Below are 24,869 nucleotides of genomic sequence, written 5' to 3'. Positions count from 1 at the left end.
TTCATCATAACCTGTATCACTTCTTATATTTACTATTTGTAAACTGCCAGTATGCTTTCTTCAGCATCTGTAAGCCATAAATATTTATAATTCAGGTGGTGTGGTGAATGCTGTCTTCATTATGGCCTCCAGTCCTTTGCTTATAGTTGCAGCTGTGGCCTTGAAATTCATGGATCTTCCTGCCATGGCAGTTAGTTGTGTCACTGCTCCTCTCATGAGATCATTGTCATATGCTCACTGTCCTGTTCTTCAATGCTTTTGGTAGCATGAAAACTATTGGTCATCCATTAATGTAATGCATTATGCAGTCTATGTCTCTTTAAAAAGTTTGTGATAGCTGCTACTACATCTGCTGTGTGTATCATTGAGAAAGGTTCAGAATAACTCAGCTGCAGGCATTCACATCTGCTATCTCTGTACTTCTCATCTTTACACCACCACTCTAGGGAAGCATAATGCTCTTTAGGATTACTGACCCTTACTTCTTATTTTTATAGCTGCTTTCTGTATTCTTATTCTTTTCCGGAGAATCACATTTGTTTTGTGTAAAAGACCGTATAAAAATAGTAGAGGCATTTTTTACTACAATGCTTTTCTAACCGAAATGAATAAATTTTTTTCTACTTTTAAACTGTAACAAACTGTTTGCTACAATGTATCAGGTAGTTGCTACAGCTGAGACCATGAAAGGAGTGCTGCAGTGCACAACTTTGACTGTGAATGCAATACTAGCTTTTAAAAACAATATTATATTAAACAGCTATCGAGATCCACTGATCGTGCCCCCTAACACTTTGTGCCTAGAGCTGTTGCCCCTCTTTCCCTGCCCTACCTACTCTACTGACTGAAGTTTTCCTCTTGTGGATACTTTAGTGCAAAGAGTAGTTTTACAGGCATGTTAGTCAGCCAGGTGCACTCCCCTGAAATTGTACTCTAGGAGGATGAGAGGACATCATAAAAAGACAGTGGTCACCCACTTGTTCCTCTGAAAGTACTCACAGTAAAAGTAAGTACAGCGGAGCTGTGCTGGAGAAGATGAGTCAGTATGTGTGTGTGTGTGTGTGTGTGTGTGTGTGTGTGTGTGTGTGTGTGTGTGTGTGTGTGTGTGTGTGTCTGTGCGTATGTAGGGGTGCCTTTGTTAACATGATACAGGAACTATTAGGGAGAACACTAAAGCCGTCAGGACAAACAGCACAGCGTTTGAATCAGAGACACAGCAATGATCCCCTTCTAATGTCTTTTTCATTGTAGCTATACCACGTATATGAATCAAAATTTCTCTCCATCACACTAAATGACTAACCCTCACTGGTCAATTAGCATGGGTAGAGAGAAATTCTGTGAATCTCAGAGTCTGTCTTTACACTATAGACTGTATTTCTTTTTTGTTATAACAAATATTGTAAACTAGAGGACTGAACTGCTTTTAAGTTCATAGGTACTTAATAGGCTATTGATCAGTCAGTGAGGATCTTAAATCTAACTATGCATTTCCATGAAGTTTTTAGCCCTTGTAGTTTAAATACAAATAACCCAGAGTTGAGTAGCAAATTTTCATGTTACCAATATCCATATGGGACAAGGGTGCTAAAACCAGGGGTGAATCCGTTAGTTAAGATTCCACTTGAATAGAGTAAGGGAAGTTCCTTGTTTTATGTTAAGAGGAAGATGATTCTAAAGAATTGTTATTCTCTGTGATATATATCTATCCTTCCAATTTGTTCTGTTTATGTTGCAGGAGAGATTAAGACCTTTTAAGTGGGTGTTTATTCCAACATTGGACTGGGCGGATGTGCAGTAGATCAGGGAGGATAGGGTATGTTGAGGCTCTGTATGCGATGCAGAGATTAACTCTTAGTAGCCTGCACAATACTAAGAAGATGGAAAAGGTTTTGAGACAGGCCAGTATAGATTTTATGACTGAGAACCTTAATTTTCTTGGTGAAGAAGCTGTGTTAAGTGTTTGTATAGGTACATACTGAAGGGGGCATTTTACTCAATGATCAGACTAATAAAGTGCTGAATACAATGGAATGATCACATCCTTGGACCATACCTCTCAACCTGGAAACATCAAAAATCTGGACAAGGCCCATGAAAAATAGGTACAAATCTGTATGCTGATTAACATCTAATTTGCATACATAATTACGTAACCCCACCAACTTTCAAACGCAAACTGAAGAACAGACAACCAAAATATGGCACCAACATCCACATGCAGCCATTTCAATGTCCCATTACCTGGCTATTTTGCCCCATTTACCATAAACACTAATGTGTGCATACTGCTTTACTTCTACAATTATTTGGATTTTATTTTTACATTTTACAGCACAACAATGCACAAACAGTAATAGACATCTGGTAAACAAAGCAATACTGTCTCACAATGAAAACAGACTTGGCATTAAAACTTCTCTGCCCTTGAAACTCACATTCATTGAAACAGCATTGAAACCCACACCACATCCAAAGAAAATGCATCTGGCCAGAGGTGGATAAAGATTACCTTTGGGCTGTTTTCAAATCATTGGCCCTTTGTACACAAAACAAGAAACATACATGTGTTCTTTTCTTTGATATACCTTCCTGACTTTATTAAATTATATTCCTTGACCTTGTGAACTTGTATAATACAACACACTTGTTAGAGTGCATTTTAAATTTATTGTTTGAACATTTTTCCAGTAGGCTTTACTGTAGGCAATGAAACAAAATGCATGAACAATAATGACAAAACTGCCCAATTAAGAACATTTCCATAATAAAAGTTGACTTCCACACTCGCACTATAAATAGAATGACAGTAGTGTAACCCATAGGCATCTTACACAGCTTGTCGCACATATTTTAATTTTTTTTTGGGGGGGGGGGGGACAAAAGGTCAAAAACCAAGGACACTTTTTAAACATTGCTTGTATAATTTTGTAAAGTTGCTACAATAAAATGTTGTTACTACCATGCATTTCACTGGCAAGTCTTGAACCCAGAACGCTATGCACTACAGTCAGAGCAACATACCACTATGCCAAATCAGCAGTTTCCTGAAAAATAGAAAGACTGAAGCCTAATGGCTATCATTTAGTGAATTCATTTCTCAGCACAGCTCTAAACCTCTTAGCACAAAAAATCTGGGCAGAGCTCTGAAATTTAATGGGTATCATTTAGTGAATACATTTGTCAGCATAGCTCTCAAACTCTTAGCAAAAAAAAACCTGGGCAAAGCTCACAAGTGGTGGTGGCTAGGGACTTTAGGCTCTTTGTACCCTGTACTGAAGGTACAGGGTTTGAGCCTGCCAGGTGTATTACATTGGGGGCATTTTACACACACACACACACACACACACACACACACACACTGTCTCTCTCTCTGCAGGTCCAGAAGACGAGCAAGTGATTTGTGCAGTTGTTTAAGTGTGTTGTGCTTATACACTCACTGATGTTTGTGCAGTTTGTGTGTTGTGCTTATACCCTCACTGACTTTAGTTAGGTTTATACCAACACACTTGGGTAAATAAATGTCAGCTGTGCTGCTTTGGTTTTAAAGTACCATGTCTTAGTTATTATTCATCACTGGAGTAGATAAGACTGTAGGATTCTGTGAGCTTATCAGAGAAAATGAGGAAACAGGATTCCTGGCATCTCTTCTCTCTATACTTTAGCAATCTAGGACCTGATCTTAGACTCTTCCCCACCCCAATACGGTGGAAGAAAGGAGTGGTACACACACAGACACCCCTTCTGCCAGAAATAATCCTTTCCTAACTAGGATAATCCCATTCATTCCTTCTGAGTGTTTCTGAACACTTTCAAAACAGACACTTCCACAACGCACGCTTGTTCGAATTACGACGAACCGGCTGAAAGAAGCCAGACAACCGTGCTAAATTGAGGAAAGAGCTGAAGCAACACATCTAAGTTCCAACTGTTTCTAAAAACATTATGACGAACTGGCAGAGTCGAGCGTTTCATTTGAATAAACTGCTGGCAGATTACAGGGAAAACCGGAAATGAGCCCTTGAGCTCAATTCCAACAGGTTGAAAGCCCTGACAGAGCTGACGTCATTGCGCACGTGATGACATCAGCTCAAAATAAGAAACGGGGAAAATTTTTAAAATAAAATGAAAACTAAAGCTGGTAAAAGTCAGAAATAGAGGGGTGCCACTCGGGAATCATGGCACCCTAGTATATGGACCCCAAAACTTGGTAAAAAAACGAGTTATTTAGGACGATTGGGAGGTATGCCTTGGACCTAGCGGCCATACCCTTACTAATAATCTGTGCAAAGAAAAAGGCCTTTCTTACAAACGTGGATATATGGTGATTAGATAATAGTTTGTTGTCCACACAAGTTTTCCTATCCATAACTACTGAATCAATTTTCAAGGGTGTGTTTTCAGTGTGCTAGATACAGGGGATGGCATGCTTGCCAAAGGAGACTATTAAGCAGTCTTTGGCATTTAATTTTAATCTGTGATGTGACAGCAGCTCGTTGTTTAGGAAACATCCTCTTGGAGCATCTTGGTGTCCTGTGGAGAGTTTATGATGCCACAGAGTTTATAGTAATCTATAGACATTATCAGCTACAAAATCCTTTATATTAGCATTTACCTCCAAGAAGTAAGTAAGCAGGTAAAAATCAGAAGAGATGTGGCCAGTTCAGTGTTCTTTTTTTCTTAAAAAAGTAAGGCTAAATATATTTAATGCTTAATGACTGGTTGAGTGGACAGATCCCAAACCATTTTTTCAGTAACAGCATGGGTCACAAGCATAACACATGCAGTCATTTCAACTGTATAAGCAAGAGTTAAGTAGATATTAGCAATGTAAATAATATAAACAAGTTCTCCCAGTGTTTGAGTTTTCATGGAACACTGGCATGGATATGAAAGTATGTTATTTGATGATCCTCCAACTTACCTGTTGGAGAGCACAGGAGTGGCCTTAGGTCAACTGGTGCCCTAGGCAAAAAGGCACCATGGCACTCCCCACCACACCACCCAGTGCCCCCCATCCTGGTCTACCTACACCAAATAAATACTGGAAAAGTGTCCCTACTAAAGCGGCGCCCTAGGCGGCCGCCTAGTTGGCCTGTACCTAAGGTCGGCTATGGGAGAGCACATGCCCTGAGACTGGCTGCCATTGTGCCCAAGAATGGTTCTCTGTTACTCTAAACAAAGTGATTGGCAGGACAGATTCCTGTTCTCAGGATAAAGTAGGTATTGGAAAATAAATTAAGTGAACAAAGTTTAGTAAAAAGTAAAACCAAAATACTGGTGATGGCACAAGGAATGAAACAATAACCAAACTTCTTTGTTGTTGTAAAGAAGTTTGGTTATTGTTTCGTTCAAGAAGTTTGGTTATTGTTTGTTCCTCATGCCATCACCAGTATTTTGATTTTATTTGTGTTTACTATACTGTTTGAAGTGTTCCTGTGGTTTAGTAAAAAGTAATCAATAGGGAAATTAATTTTCTGTAAGACTACTATTATTAGCATTGAGTTTTGAATACTCCAGCTGATGTGAGATATGATCATTATTTGTAATAGGAATCTAATGAATCTAGTGCTTACAGAAACTCTGTGAAATTTTTTAAAGCCATCTCTTTCCTTTTGCATGACATACCTTAAAATGTACTTGCATTAGCTGCAACTTTTAAGCTAAGGTGCAGATTTTTTTAATTTTTTCCTGTACATTTTCTTACTTAATGTGGATGTAAGATATTTTGGTGAATGACATTTTGATATTAGGGCCCTCCAAAAATCATCTAATCCTCAATGAGGCCATTATTGTAGTTACACCTCCTAAGAAAGAGCAAAGTCACAGTTAATTGTTTTAAGATGCCAGGCATACAGTGAGTATATTTTGTGGGTCTATGTCATAAAACCAAAAACGCGAACTCTCGAACACTCACATGAGTGAATAATCAAAAACTCAAAATTGGTATTGGGGGGGGGGCTGTGCCCCCCACTAAATATGTATTCCTTCTCCGAGATCGCACTACAGTGAGGAAAGGGCAAATATTCTGATCTTCACTGTACTGCTATCCTAAAATACCACTTTCGAGTTTCCAATTATGCGCTCATGTGAGCGTTCAAGAGTTTGCGTTTTCGTCTTTTTGAAGTAGACCCTATTTTGTTTGTCTTTTTTTTTTTTTGACAAATACACTTTCTTGTATTTTATGTAACTTAAAACAACAGTCATTTGATTTGTTTCTGAATATCTGAAACGGTGCCTAATGTATAATTATAATGTTTTGCATTATCAGATCTGTAATGTCCCTAATTTCAAGGCCTGCATTGCCCATATGCAATCATAGATGAAGTGCTAGGTCTTACTGAGTGTCTGTCATCTTATGGCGCACTGGACACAGTCTGCAAACATTGTATGTTCCTATGTCTGTAGTCTGTAAAATTTGAGGCATTCTGATGGTGTCATACTTATTTTCATATTTTCATGCTGTGTTACTGACCTTAAATACAATTTTAGAATTTATGGTTGATACATGTGTCAGTTTTCAAGAACACACCTGGACACCAGTTCATTTTCTTAAACATGTTTACTGTTGCATATATCTACTATCTGCATATTTCTCATTTACTTGATCTATATGTTTATGCTTTTGTGCAGTATCACTCTTATGGTGCATACCTCATATGTGACACCTCTTTCTGCATGTTGCTTTAATGGAGTCTTCTAAAGACTTACACTATTAAAGCACCGGATATAAGTTTGCCACCAAAACATTTTTTCCAGATACAGCAGAAAATAATGGTGGATGATCAGATAATCTGAAAAACAATCTTGCATACTCTTGTATTTTGTTTGCCAGGCCAAAATGATTGCTGGTTTCTGTAAAGTGACTGTCTGCAAACACCATTTTATTACTACTGTCATTTTAGAGTGATGCAGTTGAATCTGTGGGCAATAAAACAAATCACAAATGTCACGTGCAGAAATAACTAGCTCATTTACATAATAAAATGGGTAGATAAAGAAGTGAAATTGATAGGAAAGGTTCAGACCAAGGTAAGCAAGAGGCAGGGAGATGTGGGGCAATGGACGGAGGAAAGCCCTGTCTTGAAGCTAGGGATTTGAGCATCTCACAGCTCCTACAAGCTGCCACTCATTCTTGAACTTGGATATGAGTTTTGATAAGCAGCTTCCACACCTTACCCAAACACATTACTTGATTTTGAGCATAGTAAGTGTGGCAGCAGTAGGGAGTGAGTGGGTTGGAGTGTAGATTATGACAGCAATCAAAAATGGGATTTAGAGTTAGGGAGTGGGAAGGGGTTTTACAGTTAGGTATGGGAGGAGTTTAGGGTTAGGGAGCAGAAGAGTTTACAGTTAGAGACCGGCTGATGAGTTTTAGGTTTAGGGAGTAGGAGGGGAATGTAGATTTAGGGGACAGTCAGTTACCTTAAAGGGGCAGTGGAGTTTTAGGATTCAGGAGTGAGAGCTTGGGTAATGAACTGGGTAGGAGTTTCAAGGTCAGAATTAGTGCTTTGGTAGAACTATGCAGTTTCATAGGATCGGGTGTTAGGAGGGCTAAGTAAGTAGGAAAGGCTCATAACAGTTAGAGCATTTGCCTTTTCAAACAAGTAACATTGAGCAAGTGTGTCAGGAGCTACTAGCATGTACACACTTGTAGTAGACACATTTTAGACCCTGCTTTTACTTCCTCCTAAGATGGCAACTCAACAGGGTAGATATGGCACAACAATAACTTGAATGCACTACAAATAAATAATTCCACAAAATGACAAAATTATTTGTAATTATTTTAGAAGACAATAAAGCTTGGATTATTAAATTAAAAAAACACCAAATGCTGATCTCACAAAGATACTGTATAATTTATTAAGTGCTTTTGTCCTCACCATAAGTCAGGACTTCATCATTCACACTAATGAAGTCTTGATTAAAACAGGGAAGAAAGAGCGTAATAGATTATACAGTTTTGGTGAGGTCAACATTTGGTGTTTTTTTTTTTTGGCGTTTATCACTTCATCCTCAAGCTTTTTTTGGTTCTATTTATTAAAAATTTAGTGCATATAAAACCATAGATCCAGAGCACAAATTCTTTCTATTATAAGAGTGTGACAACAGGAGGTACTGCCAGCCATGCCAGGTGACGTAGGGCAGTGGATGTATGACTTGCACCAACACAGCTGGCTGGAATTTTGTAAATAATTGTATGGAATTTGTATATTAAACTGATTTGTACAGATGCTTGTGCTGAAAATGTATCTGTGAGGTTTGCTTGTGCTGAATGTATCAACAGTGCACCAGGCTAGAATGAAGAGAAATATACATGTATTATCCTAACTGAATTAAATCTATATGTTTTAATAGAGGACACTGAGACATCAAGGGTTAACCAGCTGGCTTATTTTAAGAAAAAGAAGAGAAATGTAAATGGGCTGTTAAACCACTAAAGCAGCACCTCACAGTGCTGAACAAGACCAGAGATGTTATGTCTGGAAGAAGCCTTTGTTCATTAGCTCAGTAAAAGAGGTGAAGCTCCAGGGCACTGCCATAAATGTTTAGATGTGTATTGTAGCTGTCTATGCTAAATTCCTGTCTCAACTTCAAAGGAGATATTGTGGGAACCTAGAGTCAGGTGACCAGATGAGGTCATTCTGGAAGCCATCTTGCATATTATATTTTAAAGGGAGTAATTTCTGAGTAAGGAGTATTCTGTTTGGAAGCCTGACTAGAAAGACTTTGCACATATTTCATCTTGCCTTGCCCAAGTAAGTTATTAGGAAACAGTAATTTCTTTAGATCAGTCAGAAATATATAGCAAGATTAATTTATCATTGGTTTTCTTTATTTGTATAAGCCTGTCCATCGAATTTATTTTCAATCTTTCCTGTGATTTGAACTCTGTGGTTTATGTGAATATATATCTAGTATTTTCTTGTTCTTTTATTATATATTATTAAATATATTTAAACTTTTATTGTGGCTTGTCCTTGTAGAAAGTATATGACCTCTGAGAGTACTTTTATTTATTTGGTGATACTGTGTGGGCCACTTCAGAAGGTTTAGCTATCTTGGTCAACTACTACCATTTGTATTAGTATTAATATTATAAAGTATAATTGTAAACCCCTTGTTAAACGCCTTAGAGTAGATGATTGTGGAGTGTCTGGTGGTAGTGATAACTGCCTTATACTCTGGGCAGAAGGGGACACAGCAGGTAAATCTGTGCCAGTGTTCCTCAGGTGTGAGTGTGTGTGTGTGTGTGTGTGTGTGTGTGTGTGTGTGTGTGTGTGTGTGTGTGTGTGTGTGTGTGTGTGTGTGAAATCAAATCCGTCAATGTGTGTGTGTGTGTGTGTGTGTGTGTGTGTGTGTGTGTGTGTGTGTGTGTGTGTGTGTGTGTGTGTGTGTGTGTGTCAGCTACTTGGAGCAGGGACAAGAAGCACTGGGTTTACAGAGAGGATGCTGGAGGACTTGACTTGGACACTCGTGTGAGGACCTAACCCTACAGCTCTACCACTGGGGAGTCTTACTGGGGACCTGAAGGGAAACAGAGATAGAGAAGTCCAGACCCTGTGCTGAATGTGTTCTCTGTGTGCTGTTAAGGTAAATTGTGCTTGATGCAGAGTGGTCTGCATATGGAAGTACTGAGTGTATCCATTTCTATTCCAAGTGCATGTTCCTCTCTAGTGTCAGTGGTAAGGATTCTGGCTCCTTGATTACTGGCCCAGTGTGGGGATGTCTTAAAGAGAAACAGCTCCAAAGGGATGCTTTAGTGTGCAGTTCATTAATATTTAAGTAAACTTTGATCTGAGCCTGTATAATCTTCATATTTGGAAGCCGTCTATTAGGTATACCTCTCAACCTGGAAACATCAAAAATCTGGGCAAAGGCCCATGAAAAATAGGCACAACTGGCCAAAATTGGGACACTGATTAATATAACATTTGCATGCATAATCATGTAACCCCACCCACTCCAATAAAATTGTGGGATACCAACATGAAGATTCAAATTACTAAATAATAATAAAAAATGGCAGACATTTGAATTTCAGATGTCATATCCCTCAGAAAATACATAATAATGCAAAACCTGTTATTCTAGCAACCTCTCAACCTGGAAATATCAACAATCTGGACAAAGGCCTGTGAAAAGTAGGTACAACTGGCCAAAAAGTGTGGTGCTGATTAACATAAAAGTTGCATATATAATCATGTAACCCCAAACACTCCAAAGGAATTGTGGGATATCAACATAAAGATTGAAGTCACTAAATAATAACAAATAATAGCAGACATTTGAATTTCAGACCTCATATCCCTCAGAAAATATATAATAATGCAAAACCTGTTATTCTAGCAACTATCTGAGTTTACATAAGCAATATTTAAAATCTTTCCCTATTTTTGGGCCTTTGTCCCACCATTATTTTTGACTTTGTCCAGATTTCTTGCTCTGAGAGATCATATCCCTTAGAAAATACATAATAATGCAAAACCTGTTATTCTAGCAACTATTTGAGTTTACATAAGTTACATTTAAAATCTTTCCCTATTTTGGGGCCTAAATGTCCTATTGCACAGACAGTCCTGCACTTGAAGCAGGACAGAGTCCATATAACCAAAGCTCATTAAGTTGGAGAAACACCAAATCAAGTGCCTTGAATAAGATCAAAGACAACGCTGAAAAATTCACCAGCTTCAACTGTCTTGAAAATTAAAATGGATGAAAAAAAAACAGTGCAGAAGAAATTTTGTTACCTTTTCTGAACCTGTTTCATGTTATTGAAAATGTCATGAGTCAAGAGTCTTGCATTTTGTGAGTATATTGCACTTTCTACAGATTTTCCAAAATGAGGAGAAGTAGAATTTACACTTTGAGAAAGATATCTAACTTTGGGAGTGGATTTAACAGCTTCAGTCTCAGAAGGGGGAAGCACTGTGGCAAATCTCCACAATGAAAGTAATTCCTAGAGTTAAGTGAAGGTCGAGGATGTGACTAAAGAAAAATGACATGCAGGGGTCAGGTCATCTTAGAAAATTTGGGAAGGTTGTCAGCATCTGGCCTTCTATATACAATGAGGAATATCTGGTATTTAGAATATGCTACAGGCATAGCAACTGTATGTAAAAATTTACTGGAGCACTGCAACATGTTTAGAAGGTAACATAATTCCACTTTCTCCTTATCCTTATGTAATAGTATATCAGAGAACTAAATAAAGGGAAAAATATTGTAGCATTCTCTCTCTCCCCCTCATAAGTGATGTATTAATTGGGATAACTTCACCTGGGCTGTCTGAAACTCATCAACTGTGATCAATACACTGCAGCAGTAAACACAAAATAAATTGTGTATAAAAACATAAGGGATTATGGGGGATGCACGTAAAAGTGACAAGACCTTTTAGCTGCACTGTTACCATAATGAAGATGATAGTTTATTACAATACATAGCAGGTAAATGTCTTTTAACAATGTATTAAACCATAAATCTGAGTGAACCATGTTAAAAGGAGAAACCAAAGACTGCCCGACTTTCAATCAACATAATTTCAAGAACTGGTTCCTGTACAATTTATGGAGTTTTTATTATCCAGTCCAGTGCCTGGTCAGAAGTATAATGAACTGAACTAAGTAAATTAGGTACACAACTCAGGGGCTGATAAAGTCCATAATGAGAAAAGTCATATAACCAAACTATATTTCCATTTTTTTACTAAAAGGAGAGAGACATTAAAACATTCCCACAACAGCTACGCTTGCCTAACACCAGGTGTGGTTAACATGTTTTCAGATACGTAGTTCACGAGACAAAGCTATAAAAGAATAAGGACATAAACACAAAATTGCAAATACCTCCAAACAGCACATCTTACCCGTCAACACTTACACTCTATTTACATATTATTAGTATGGTATCGGTAATGGTAAAAGGAAGGAATATGGACAAGTTCTTGTACAAATAAGTAATGATGTATGGTAGCTCTTGGAGAAATCCTGTTTTGCTATTATGTTTTGCTTTGGTAGAATTTTTATTTACAAACTGATTTTTTTGTACAACTCCTGGATGTTCTCAGTCATTATCATTTTTCTGATAAAGTGTTTGAACATGCAGGAGGTAATCCAAACAAACCTGCATATAAAAAGAAAACTCATCTCTTACAGGCAGTCAGAGGTTCAGGCAGAGTCTCACAATGCTGACGTCATCACGCCCCCCCCTGCACATTGATGACATTGTGGGATACGCTGGCAATGCACGATGACGTCAGCATAATAGAAAAAATGTAAATAAATTAAAAAAAAATCTTGATTTGAAGGGAATACTTGGGAATTCATAGCACCCCAGTATTTTACCCTCAAAACCCAGAAATTCTGAGGAATTCAGTACAGTTGAGAGGTATGCTAGTAGGATTACATCATTCTTGAAAAAAATCAATTTGGCTCTGTTCTAAACCACAGTGAAACTGGCTTAAACTACTTTCCAAATGTTAGCTGTAAACTTATGTAAAAATATATGAAATTCCCCATTTTAGTTGCTTTCCATATCTGTTTGTCTTCTTACATCTGAAACTTTCTATAAAACACAGAAGCTGTTCCATACTCTAAGGCTATGTTTTGTTTCAAAGCCTTCATGTTCTGTAGTCCTATCTCGCCTTCATTCTTACTGATAGGATCGGAGCCGATCCTCGGCTCCAACTCGACCTATTTACAAGCTCAAAGTCTTCTAGTTGGCTCGTGGCTAGGTAGGTATCCCATGGTGCACCAGTACAATCCCCAGATCTCGTTTGCCGCATCGACGAGTTTGGATGTGCTTCTTCTTGGCCGTGGCTAAGTTTTACACATTTTGTTCAAAACCTTTGGATAATCTTCTATTTCACATTTTGATAGTGTTATATAGCATTGTATAGCTATAGTTAGTGTAGTGTTGCAGTTAGAATAGTTAACGTTTGTTAGATCACCTTTTGTGTGTATTTTCTTTACGTACAGTTGGCCGTTGGCCTTATTGTACTTGGTATCCTGTGTGCCAGTTTTCACTTTTTTTATATATAGATTTAGACTTCTATATTACTGTTTTCCTACCATTGATATCAGTAGTTGTAGGTACTTTTTGTGCTTAGTTTAGGTTGTGTGTGCTGGCTTAAATACTTATAAGTAATAACTTTTTTGCAGAGCTTTCCGCTTGCTGTTATTAGTGTTGCAGACAGAATGAGGTTCTGTTGACCTTGTTCTTTGTGTTTTTCCACAAATTAGACTGTATTCCTGTTCTGTTGTGTGTGCGAGTTTCTCTACTTGTTTCTGTACCTCCTAGGTCCATTTTAGTTAGAGGACCTAGTCTCCCTTTCTTTCCTACCTGGGCTAGGCCCATTTAAGTTAGAGGACCTAGTCCTCATGGTGTATCTTTACCGGTTCCTGTAGGGCTAGGCCCATTTAAGTTAGAGGACCTAGTCCTCCCACTTTCTTTCCTGTGTGTGTGTTTGAGTTCATCTTCTGTGAGATGTCTAAGGAAGGCAAGGACCATAAGCCATCTGGCTTTAAAAAATGCATAAAATGCTCACAGAAGATGTCCATAACAGATGGCCACAGTAACTGCTTTTACTGTCTTGGGGCCATCCACTTACAGGAAACTTACTTATTTTGCCACTCTTTTAGTGCTAGGATGTTGCAAGAAAGAAAACATAAGCTCATTCTAAAAGGTCTCCTAAAGCCTTCGTTTGAGGAAGATCTGGCTAGCTCTTCCTCCTCTGCTAGATCTCAGGGATCTAAAAAGGAAAAGTCCAAATCCTCTAAGAGCCCCCCCCCCCCGGCACCGCCTGGTGTCCTGGAGCCACCTCTTAAAATTACTAAGCCTGACAAAATTACTGTCTCATCGGCCCCACTGAGTTCGGAGCTGATCGAGAGTTTTACTATTGTGGTTACGGGGTCGGCACCAAGTAGTTCAGAGCCGACCACTGAGAGTATTCAATGGAGCTGGTCTATGGACCCTTTACCGGTCTCCCCTACATTAAAGTCACCCATTCTGCAGAGATCCCGTTCTGATTCTCTGTCCTCCAGGTCTTCCAGGAGTTTATCGGAAGAAGATGTGGAGAGGGTAGTGCTGAGACTTCTGAAGTCATCTGCCTTACCTAAGTTGTTATTGACTCTGACCCAGTTGGTTCTGGGGCCACTTGAGTCCGTTCCCCCTTCGGTGATTCCTCCTCTGAGCCATGCTGGTCTTTTGAAGCCGGAGTGTTTGGTACCGCTGGTACAGCTCCCCCTGAGGTTGTTTCGGAGCCAAGTTCTGCTCCAACACTCTTGGTGCCGTCCGTGATGTCTAGGAGCCAAAGCTCCTTGGTTGGCCCCGACAGGGACGCCTGGAACTGAACCTCTTCAGTTCCGAGCCTTCCTCTCGGCGCATCAGCGAGGGTGAGCTTGGTCCCTACGTCTATCTTGGAGCTGATGGCTCTGGAACCGATGGCATCCTTGGTCTCCTCGGAGCTGAGGAGGTCTTCGGAGCTGGAAAGGTCGGTATTCGAGATGATGGGGAGTGTGCTGTCCCAATCATCAGCTCCTACCAGGGGTACTGACACTCTCCCCCCTAGGGCACCTACTTCGGTCTCAGCTTCTACTCTCTCTCTGGACAGCAGAGACCCGCAGCCTCAGGAGTCACTGGCTGGTGGCCCCACTCTTCCAAAACCTTCACAGAATATCCTTCCGAGGAGCCCCCATGGAAGAGAACATGCAAGAGGAAGCATGTAGACTCATAGGATGAGTCTCTTACCTTGACACTGACCTCGAGGAGTTAGAAGGATCCCCCAAGTCATCCTCTGATGATGTCTCCTTCGTAGACTTCTTGGAAATCCTTATGCAGAGGTGTGGCTGACCCACTGTCACCCCTTTTGATGAGGAGTCAGTGTACCTGAAGGCTTTCGGGTCCCAACCTTCAGCCTCTTGGGTGTCTCCACCCTTCAACAAACTGATGGAGCTAGTTAGTCGGAAGGTGTGGGATACTCCTGATGCCATGGAGCCAGTCCCCAGGAGACCAAATAAGTTTCTTTCTGCGCCCAGGGAAAAGGAATTTTTGTCTAAGGTGTTCCAGTAGATGCCATGGTGGTGGCAGTGGCCACTAAGAAAACTAGTGGAAACTTCTTCTTCTGTTCATCCGCCGAATAAGGAGTCTCAAATGATGGACAGATACAGAAAGCATATCTTCTCATCAGCTGCATTTACTCTTAGATCGCTGAACTACCTTACACACTTCACGAGGCTTCAGAGAGATCTCCTTAAGGAGTTAGGAGATTCTGTACAAGGTGCATGTACTGTGGAAGTCACTGACAAGTTGTCTTCCCAGTTGTCCACCTTGAACTCTATTGTCAACTCTTCCATGAGGCTTATCTCATATGCAGCTGATGGAGCAAGTAGAGCAGCGGGTTCAGGAATTTCCGTAAGACATCATTCCTGGATGCGTTTGTGTAATTTTGTGGAACTGTTCAAGTCTACCTTTACCAATGACCCCTTCGGTTCTTCATTGTTTGGACGCAAGGTAAAGGACACACTCACCTGGTGAAAGAAGGAAAAACACACTCTGTCGTGGGAGTACGTTTTACTGTCCCCTCTAGACCATACCCTAAAGGTCAAAGAGGTGGTAAAATGTGGTTCAAGAAGTCCTACAGGTTTTTCCAATATGCACAGGGTGACTCCCCCCTTCAGATGCAGAGGAGGAGGAGGAAATGATAGATGTCACCGTAGAGGCAGGGGCAGACCACAAAACCAGGGAGACTGCGATTCGTTTCAGGGCCAGCCTTACAAGCGCTCCTGATGTGGGGCCCGACTGTGCTTCTCTGGAGCCGTTCGGGGGTCGCATTTCTTTGTATCCAGAAGCCTGGCTAAGTAGCACTCAAGACAAATGGGTACAAAGAATTATTACCAGAGGTTATGCCATACCCTTTTCTCTGCCACCCTATGTTCCTTTTCCCAAGAGGATCCTGGATGTTCCACCCAATCACAGGGATCAGGCAACTGTGGAGGTCAACAAGTTGCTGGCAAAAAGAGTCATTCAAACCGCCCCAGCAGACCAAATAGGATCTGGAGCTTACTCCACATTATTTTTAGTGCCAAAACATACAGGGGACTTGAGGCCCATCTTGGACCTCAGCAGATTAAATGAATCAGTAAAGAAGGACAAGTTCCAAAACACTGCAGTCTATTCTCCCGTTACTAGGAAAAGACACTTAGATGTGCTCAATAGACCGCCAAGATACTTACTACCACATAAAAATGAACAGAGCGTCGAAGAGTCATCTACGCTTCCGGCTGGGAGCCAGTCATTACCAGTTTCGTGCTCTGCTCTTTGGTTTCACCACAGCCCCCAGGGTGTTCACCAAGTGTATGACAGCTCACCTGAGACATCGAGGATTTCAGATGTTTCCGTATCTGGACGGCTGACTCCTGACCGCCCCCACCATGCATCTACTTCTTCAGACCAGGGACACTACCATTCAACTTTGTGCCCAGTTGAGGATTTCTATCAATTGTGAAAAATCTGCCTTATTGCCCTTGCAATTTGTGAATTTTATAGGCACAGAGATAGACACAGTAGACATGTTGGCTCATCTGGTTCATAGGTTCATAGGTTGGTACTAGGCTATCAGCCCTAGGGCCTATACAAGCCTAGCCATAACAATTCCCTGGCTATTTCTTCCCACATTATTTACTTTCCTGGACCCCTGTCTAGCAGGGCGACTGACGTGATCCCTGGGGTGAATTTCCTTTCTCCCATCCAATCGTCAAGGTTCCTTTTGAAGAGGTCCAAAGAGGCACTCTGCTTGACATGTATGGGCAATCTATTCCAGAGTCTGGGGAGTCTCTGAGTCAGGAACCTATCCCTCCAGCATGTTTTGTTTATTGTGATGACAAGGTTTAGATCCCTGAGCGTGTAGCTCTGAGGGATTGGGATTTCTTTAAGTGTAGCATGTCCAACAGCTCTGGGTTTGACATGGCCTTGTATGTTAAGCAGAGATCGCCTCTGAGTAGACGATATGCGACAGAGTATAGCTGGAGTTTTAAGGCGGTCAGCGTAGGGCATTTGCTTTAGGCCTGTGATTCTTTTAGTGAGGTATTTCTGAGGCCTTTCCAGTTGTTGCAGATGTCTTGAGAGGTACATACCAAATGGGGCGTTGTATTCTATAATGGGTCTAATGAGGGATGAGTACAGTGGGACAATGACCTCCTTTTTTCTGGATGAAAAGCCCTTCGTGATGAGGTGTGCCACATAGAAGGATTTCCTGACTGTTGTGGCGATGTGGTTATCGAAGGTGAGACCACTGTCCACCTGTGTCCCCAAGTCTCTTATCACACTTTCTGTGTTTAGTGTACTGCCACCTATATGGTAATTCATGGATACATGTTTTTTCCCAAAGGAGATAACAATACATTTCCTGGCATTGAGCTTGAGCCCATGGCTCTGGCACCAAGCATCTGTTTCTGTAAGGCCCTTTTGTAGAGTATCCACATCATTTGGGGATTCAATAATGGCTCCCAGTTTGCAGTCATCTGCAAACTTTGTTAGCCAGAGTCCCTTAGTGTTGACCTGTACTTCAGAGAAGTAGATGCCAAACAAGAGCAGCCCCAGGACTGAACCCTGAGGTACTCCACGTGTCACTTGTCTGGAGCTGGATTTGGAGTCAGCTACTTTTATAGTGTGGGTTCTATCAGTAAGCCATTTAGCAACCCATTGGGTGACATAGGGATTAATTTTATTTTTTATTTTACATTTGTTGACCGGGCTAGTCTAGCTGGAGATATTTCCATTTTCAGTAGAGGCCCGGGGAGAAAAGCTCCACAGTAAGTACAATAAAGGAAAACATACTTGTGTTTTAAAGAAAGTTTGAAGAGACAAAAACTAACAACTCTACAGTTACTTATTATTACTAAGTGAGTTAATTACTGACTCACACAGTCCATAAAGTAAAACAAAAAAATACCTATACAAACATAAAATACTAAGTATGATAAAGATATTAAATGAAATAATTACTACCACACACAGTTAAAGTCCAAGGACATTGTATAAAGTTAAAAATGCTTTGTAAGATATTGATACAGGTAGGAAGTAAGAGAAAAGAGGGCTAAGAATAAGGGAAATTAGAAGTGATTAGCTATAGAAAGGAGAGCAAGTAAGTAGGTAAGAAGTAGGAGATAATTTTGAAGTAGAGTATAGGTAGTGGAAAGTTAATCAGGTTTACTACAGGTGCAGGTGCCCAACTTAGTAAGTTTATCTATGATTCCAGAGTGGGGGATGGTGTCAAAGGCCTTGGCAAGGTCTAGATAGGCTGTGTGGACCACCTTACCCTTGTCCATGGCTCTGGAGACTGATTCAAAGAAGTCAATCAGGTTCAGGAGACAAGATCGGCCCTTCACAAACCCAAACTGGGTGGGGTCCAGTGTTTGAAGGTTGCCAATGTCTTTGTTTATAAGTTCCATGATAATACGCTCCATGGCCTTGCAGATAAGGCTTGTCAGACTGATGGGACGGTAGTTTCTGGGATCCAAGGTGGATCCCCCCTTGTGGATTGGGATAACTGTAGCTCTGCGCCACTCAGTGGGCATGAAACCTGAGGTGAGGCTATGATTAAACATGACACTTAGGTGAGGTGCCAGTTCATATTGTAGTTCATGTAGTACACAGCCCGGGATGTCATCTGGTCCCATGGATGCTGTATTCTTGGCTTTAGAGAGTGCGTTTTGTACCTGTGTGGCCATTATTACTGGAATTTGGCAATCTTCCGGTATTGAGATGGGCCATTTAGGGGATGAGAGGGGGGTGAAGTTGGCACTGAATCGATCTGCCAGGATATTGGCAATATCCTTTGGATCAGTATATTTAATGCCATTCTGTTTTAGCTCAGAGCAGATCTGAGCATTGCCATTTAGATTTTTGACATAGTTATAGAATGCTTTGTGGTTGTCTTTGGAATCTTTGGCAATTTTATTTTCGTAACTAGCTTTGGAGGATTTTATGAGGCATCTCAGTTTCTTACTGAGGCTAGTAAGGAGTTTTTGCATCCTGGGATTTTCCTCTTTTCTGCAAAAGTTTCTTCCTTTTGTTATAAAGTTTGTTTATGGCAGGGGACCACCAGATTGGCTTCCTTTTTTTGGATGAGAGTATTTTGGTTCTATTTGGGATGGCACAATTCATGCATGAGTGGATGTGCTCGTACAGTGCCTTAGTGTAGGATTCAGCAGTTTCAGTTCCCGTCTGCATGGGTGTCATGAAGTTTGTCACTTCTGACTTGAGTAGCATGAAGTTGGCTTTGGAGAAGTTTTTTATGGTGGTTTCTTTACTGGGGGTGGGGTGGGTTGTGGATGTTAAGGGTGATTAGCTTATGGTCAGACCTGACTAACGAGGGGGTGACCATAGGTATGGAGCATTGATTTCCCATGTTGGTAATGACCAGGTCTAGGATATTGGAGCCCCTGGTAGGACTATGGATTAGTTGATCCAGGGCGTTGGAATTTATGAATTCCAAGAACCGTTGCGCAAAGGTGTTGGGACATGAGTAGTTTTCCCAGTTAATGGCAGGGTAGTTAAAATCACCCAGTATTAGGGTGTTTGGTTCTATCTTAATATAATCCAGTATGTTTAGAAAGGTGTAGTGAGAATCTTGGGGTATGGTGGGGGATCTGTAGCAAGCTACAGTTTGGATTGCAGTCTTACCTAGTGTTAGTTGCACTTGGAGAATTTCAGACACATTGTGTTGGCCAACTAGCCTGGTGGTGTGAATATCCTTGGTGAATATTGACACTCCTCCACCTTTAGTGTTTCGGTCCTGGTTTGGTGGCCGAAAAGTTTGGTAAGAGTTGTAGCCTGGTATTGCAGGGGTGCTCTCTGGAGCCTTGAACCAGGTCTCAGTTACTGCACAGATATCGATGTTCTCCATTTTTAGGAGTGCCTCGAGAGAGTGCATTTTGAGGTTTAGACTTCTAGCATTGAGTAGCATTACCTTCAGATTTTGCATGCTTGTACCTGTTACGGTGGTGGTTTTGTCCTTTGAAGTTTGCCTAAAAAGGCACTATAGGGTGGCAAGAGCCTTAGCCAGTAACCTGAATCCCAGGGCGACAGGTGCAGACCATCTCTGGCAAAGCATCGTGGTCTGTCAATCATGTCATCCCAGGCAGACAGATACTGGATCCCCTTTGAATGACACCATAAGCTTAGCCAATTGTTGAAGTCAATCATTTTATCCTTATATTGTGGTATCATTCTTGGCAAAGGCAGGATGCTACTCAGGGCTAGGGTCATACCTGCCTGGGCCACATGATCCGAGAGCTCTTCCATGTCTCTTTTCATGTAGTCCAGGGAGGTACGTCTCAAGTCATTCACTCCAACATGGACAATGACAGAGTCATATTTGTACTTGTTGTGGAGTGACTTGAGTGCATGCGTTATGTGGCGGATCCTGGCACCCAACAGGCAGCTGACTGTAATTTTCTCCTTATTCAACCTGGTGAGAGGGACATCAGTGTGCCGGACTATAGAGTCACCTATGACTAAAGTGTTAGGTATATTGTCTTGCCTTAGGGGCTGTTGCTGGGTGGCACACTGGTGTTGTGAACTATGTGACACATTGGTTATGATTGGTGTTTGTTTGCATTTCAGCTTCAGAGGTCTTTGTTGCTTGGGCAGGTTACAGTTAAGAGCTTCTGCATATGTGGATTTAGTGTTGCTATATGTGGGTGTTGGTGGTGTGGGTTTAGAAGGGCTATGTGTTGCTTGAGGTGTAGTGTGGGTGTTAACCTTCTCCTCTTGACTGTTTAGCACAATCTTGGGTGGAGAGAGCTTTGCTTCCATTTTGGCTATGTAAGTGCATCTCTCACAGGTTGTAGTGTTCTGTGGTAGGAGGAGAGGGTTGTCTGTGTACATGAGGCAATTGCTGCATTGCCCCAGTATGCCCAGATTCACCAGGTGGACAGGAGAAATCACCGGAAGCTGACCCTTGGACATGCCTGGTTTGGGGCTTTTTTTTCTTTGTAAAGTATAGAAGCTGTTTCCTTAGCAAGGTACTTTGCAATTATAGGCTGTTTAGTGCCTACTATTAATTTCTCCTTGTTAACAAGGAGAGTTCAGTGTTTGTATGAGTTTAAGGCTTCCTAGTGCTTTCCAGCAGGTATTAGAGAAAGTGCTAGTCACAGGGATGCTTAAAGGTAAGATTGAAAAGAATGCACTCTGCAGTGTGCACTAGAGAAGTTAGATGTGAAAGTAGGTAACTTGAGTTTTACCTGTTTAAAAAGTTAAGGTTTAGTGGAGAGTTACTATTTTTAAAACAGCAAGATGGATTGAAAGGGGTGGGAACTTTTGTATTTTGGTACTATGAAATACTGTAGGATGGCCAATAAATTTAAATAATTGAAGGGGTGGGATTTCAAAAATGATGATTTTGTGATTACTCACATAAGCTAGTGAAAGTAGAGAGAAATGAGATATATGGTCAGATTAACATAAGAGGCGGGCAACTAGAAAGACAGTGGTATTTAACAAGACAACTTAAATGGGTGGGAGGGCGGGAAAAATTCTGCCTGACTCAGAACAGAGAGAGCTGTGGTCTCTTTTGAAGTTTTAATATGCTGTTAAAACAGAATGCAAGCAAAACACAAGGTAAAGAAAACAAACTACAGTATTCAAAATATAGAAAAGTAATACAAAAAATAAAAGCAAACTAACCGTTCCTTCACAGCAAAGTGTAGCAGAGTCTGGATGAGCCTTTCTGGTAAAGTAGACATGTTGGCTCATCTGCCAGTAGAAAGGGCACGGAATCTGATTCTTCAAATTCAACTTCTTCTCCCCCTACAAAAAATCAAGGACAAGGCTATTCTGAAGCTTCTAGGGACCATGGCTTCCACCATACTACTAGTGCCGCTACCTAGACTACACATGAGGGTTCTTCAGTGGCTGCTGTCGTCCCAGTGGTCCTTACAACACCTACCATTATCTCATCACATACTGCTCACAGACTCCTGCAAGAAGGACCTCATTTGGTGGGCTCAACCCAACCAGTTAACCACGGGCACCTTATCCCTCACCAACCCGTTGCCACTGTGACCACAGATGCCTCACAGATAGGGTAGTGGGGGCATTATCTAGGCAGGACTGTCCAAGGCGCAAGGCAAGATCAGGAGGCTTACCGGCATATCAACTTTCTAGAGATGAGGGTGGTGATCCTGGCATTGCAAGCACTTCATGACCTTCTGCCTCTTGGGATGATTGTGATACAATCAGACAACATGTCGGTAGTATGGTATATCAACAAACAAGGCAGAACCAGATCATACCCACTTTGTCGAGGGGCCATTTGGGTTTGGAAATGGGTGATATCTTCTTAGCGTTTTCTGGTGGCAACTCACATTCCAGGGACAACCAACGTGATAGCTGACAAGCTCAGCCAGGCAATCTTGATGCCTCATGAGTGGTCTCTGAAACAGGAAATAGTGGAGCAGATTTTCCGCAGATGAAGACAGCCATGCTGCGATCTCTTTGCCAGCCTGATCAATGCCAAATGCAGCAGCTGTTTCTCCCATCTCCGGGGGAATCACCGAGAGATGCACTTGTTCACGATTGGCCCCAGGGTCTCCTTTATGCTTTTCCTCCCTTTCCTCTCATACCCAAGGTTATTCAGAAAGCGAAACTGCTGGGAAGCAAATTGATCCTCATTGCTCCTTACTGGCCTCATCAGGTTTGGTTCTCCTTCCTCAGGCCTCTTCTCTTAGATGATCCCTGGATTCTGGACCCAGTGTCAGATCTCTTGACGCACATGTCAGGTTTGCTTCATCCCACATTACACACCCTCAGTTTGACAGATTGGTGCTCCAGTTCCATCCCTAGTCAGGCTTCATGACTTCTCTCCCTCTGTGACTCATATTCTAACGTCCTTTCATAAACCCTCCACTAGGAGACTATATTCCAGTAAATGGAGGAGATTCTCTATCTGGGCTGAGAAAAAGAATGTTGACCCTTATACCGCCTCCATTCTGGTAGTTTTGGAATTCCTGTCTGAGCTTTTCCACCAGGGATCTGCGACTGCCACTATTAGGATTCAATTGGCAGCAATTTCGAATTTTCATCTAGGCATGCAAGATTTGAATTTGATGTCACACAGGCTGTGCAAAACCTTCCTCAAAGGTGCCACTTTAAGACCCCCTTTAAAAGAACCTGTTGCTTCATGGGATTTGAAGTTTGTGCTATCCAAATTGATGTCTCCTCCCTTTGAGCCTTTTCATTCATCGCCTTTGAAATTTCTGTCTTGGAAGACTTTGTTTCTGGTGGCTATCACATCTGCCAGAAGGGTGTCAGAGTTACAAGCACTATCTGTAAACCCCCCTTATCTGATTTTTCATAAAAACAGAGTATCTCTTCGTACTAATCCATCCTTTGTTCCCATAGCACTTTGGACCAATTCATAGAACATCCGGTGTTCTTCCCAAATCATTCCAACACAGCAAAATACAGGTTTCATTAGTTGGATGTTCATAGACAATTATGTTTTTATTTGCACCTGTCTAAGGACTTCAGGTAGTCAGATCAATTATTTGTTTCCTTCTCCGAATCCAGGTCAGGTTTACTAGTTTCCAAAGTAACCCTCTCAAATTGGTTATCTAGCTGTATAGCTTACATTTACACCTCTGAGGGTAGGCCTTTACCTTTCAAAATCAAGGCTCATTCTATGAGATCTCAGTCTACCTCTGCAGCCTTTCAAGCCAGGGTCCCACTTGATAATATCTGTGCAGCAGCAACTTGGGCCACCCCTCACACTTTTATTATTCATTAAAAATTGGATTTAACCTCCAGGGGTAGAGCATCCTTTGGTTCCATGGTACTCAAGAGTATTTTTCCTTGAGCCACCCAAGCATAAGTTGCTAGGGACGCTGTCCCATCAGTAAGAATGAAGGTGAGATAGGACTACAGAACATAAAGAAGTTATGTACTCACCATAACGTTCCATGTTTGTAGTCCATATCGCCCTTCATTCTTACGAACCCACCCTCCTACCCCCATCCTGGAAGTACCTGGAGACAGAACGATATTGTTATCATTATTCACTGGAGACCTTTTATTATTGGCTTCTTTCTGTATGTTGGTTATTATTTCTCCTAGTTAGCAGCAAACAAGATCTGGGGATTGTACTGGTGCACCATGGGATACCTACATAGCCACGAGCCAACTAGAAGACTTCAAGCTTGTAAACAGGCCGAGTCGGAGCCAAGGATCGGCTCCAATCCCATCAGTAAGAATGAAGGGCGAGATGGGCTACAAGCATGGAACGTTATGGTGAGTGCATAACTTCTTTTTTCCTTGTGAGAGAAACTTAATTACAGATAAAAAAGCTAAATTTTTCAGCTAAGAGGTTAGTGTTTATCCCCTGACTTACTTTGCGACTACATTTACCTGCATCTGCAGGTTTATGTAAAAATATAATAGCTGTCTTTCTACTTCTGCCAGTTCAGATTAACCATAAAAGAAAGTTTGCACACTGATAGATATGTAAATGCAAATGTTATTCAGCTAGCATTCTTAGACTAAATATATGCATTCTAGCAGAAACTACATATCTTGCTTTTATTACTTTATGGCTGAAATGTATTTATTTCCATGTGATAACCGGGTGGGTGAACTAGTCACTGACCCTTTTCAGTCATGACCTGGGTATATGAAGAAATATGAAATAAAATACAGCACAAATAATACGGTGCAAAAACACAAAGTACACGGTTACATAGGAATACACCAGAGTCTAGTGCAGCAATATACACACAAACAAAGCATCTTGTGGAACTAACAGATATTTAATTTAGCAATTGTTACCCACTGTCTCAAACATTTGCTAGTAAGCTAAATATATACTT

General features: G+C 41.1%; 1 protein-coding gene across 2 annotated transcripts in view; it reads left to right on the top strand.

Moving 5' to 3' along the window:
• PLPPR5 (phospholipid phosphatase related 5) overlaps positions 1–24,869 on the top strand; it is a 3,295,121-nt gene that overhangs the window by 3,022,159 nt on the left and 248,093 nt on the right. The window lies entirely within an intron of this gene.

This window comes from Protopterus annectens, chromosome 10.part0, assembly GCF_019279795.1.
Source record: "Protopterus annectens isolate FY-2018-M chromosome 10.part0, PAN1.0, whole genome shotgun sequence".
NCBI classification, from domain to species: Eukaryota; Metazoa; Chordata; order Ceratodontiformes; family Protopteridae; genus Protopterus; species Protopterus annectens.
Note: the sequence above shows the minus strand (reverse complement) of the source record. Positions and strands in the feature narration are given on the sequence as shown.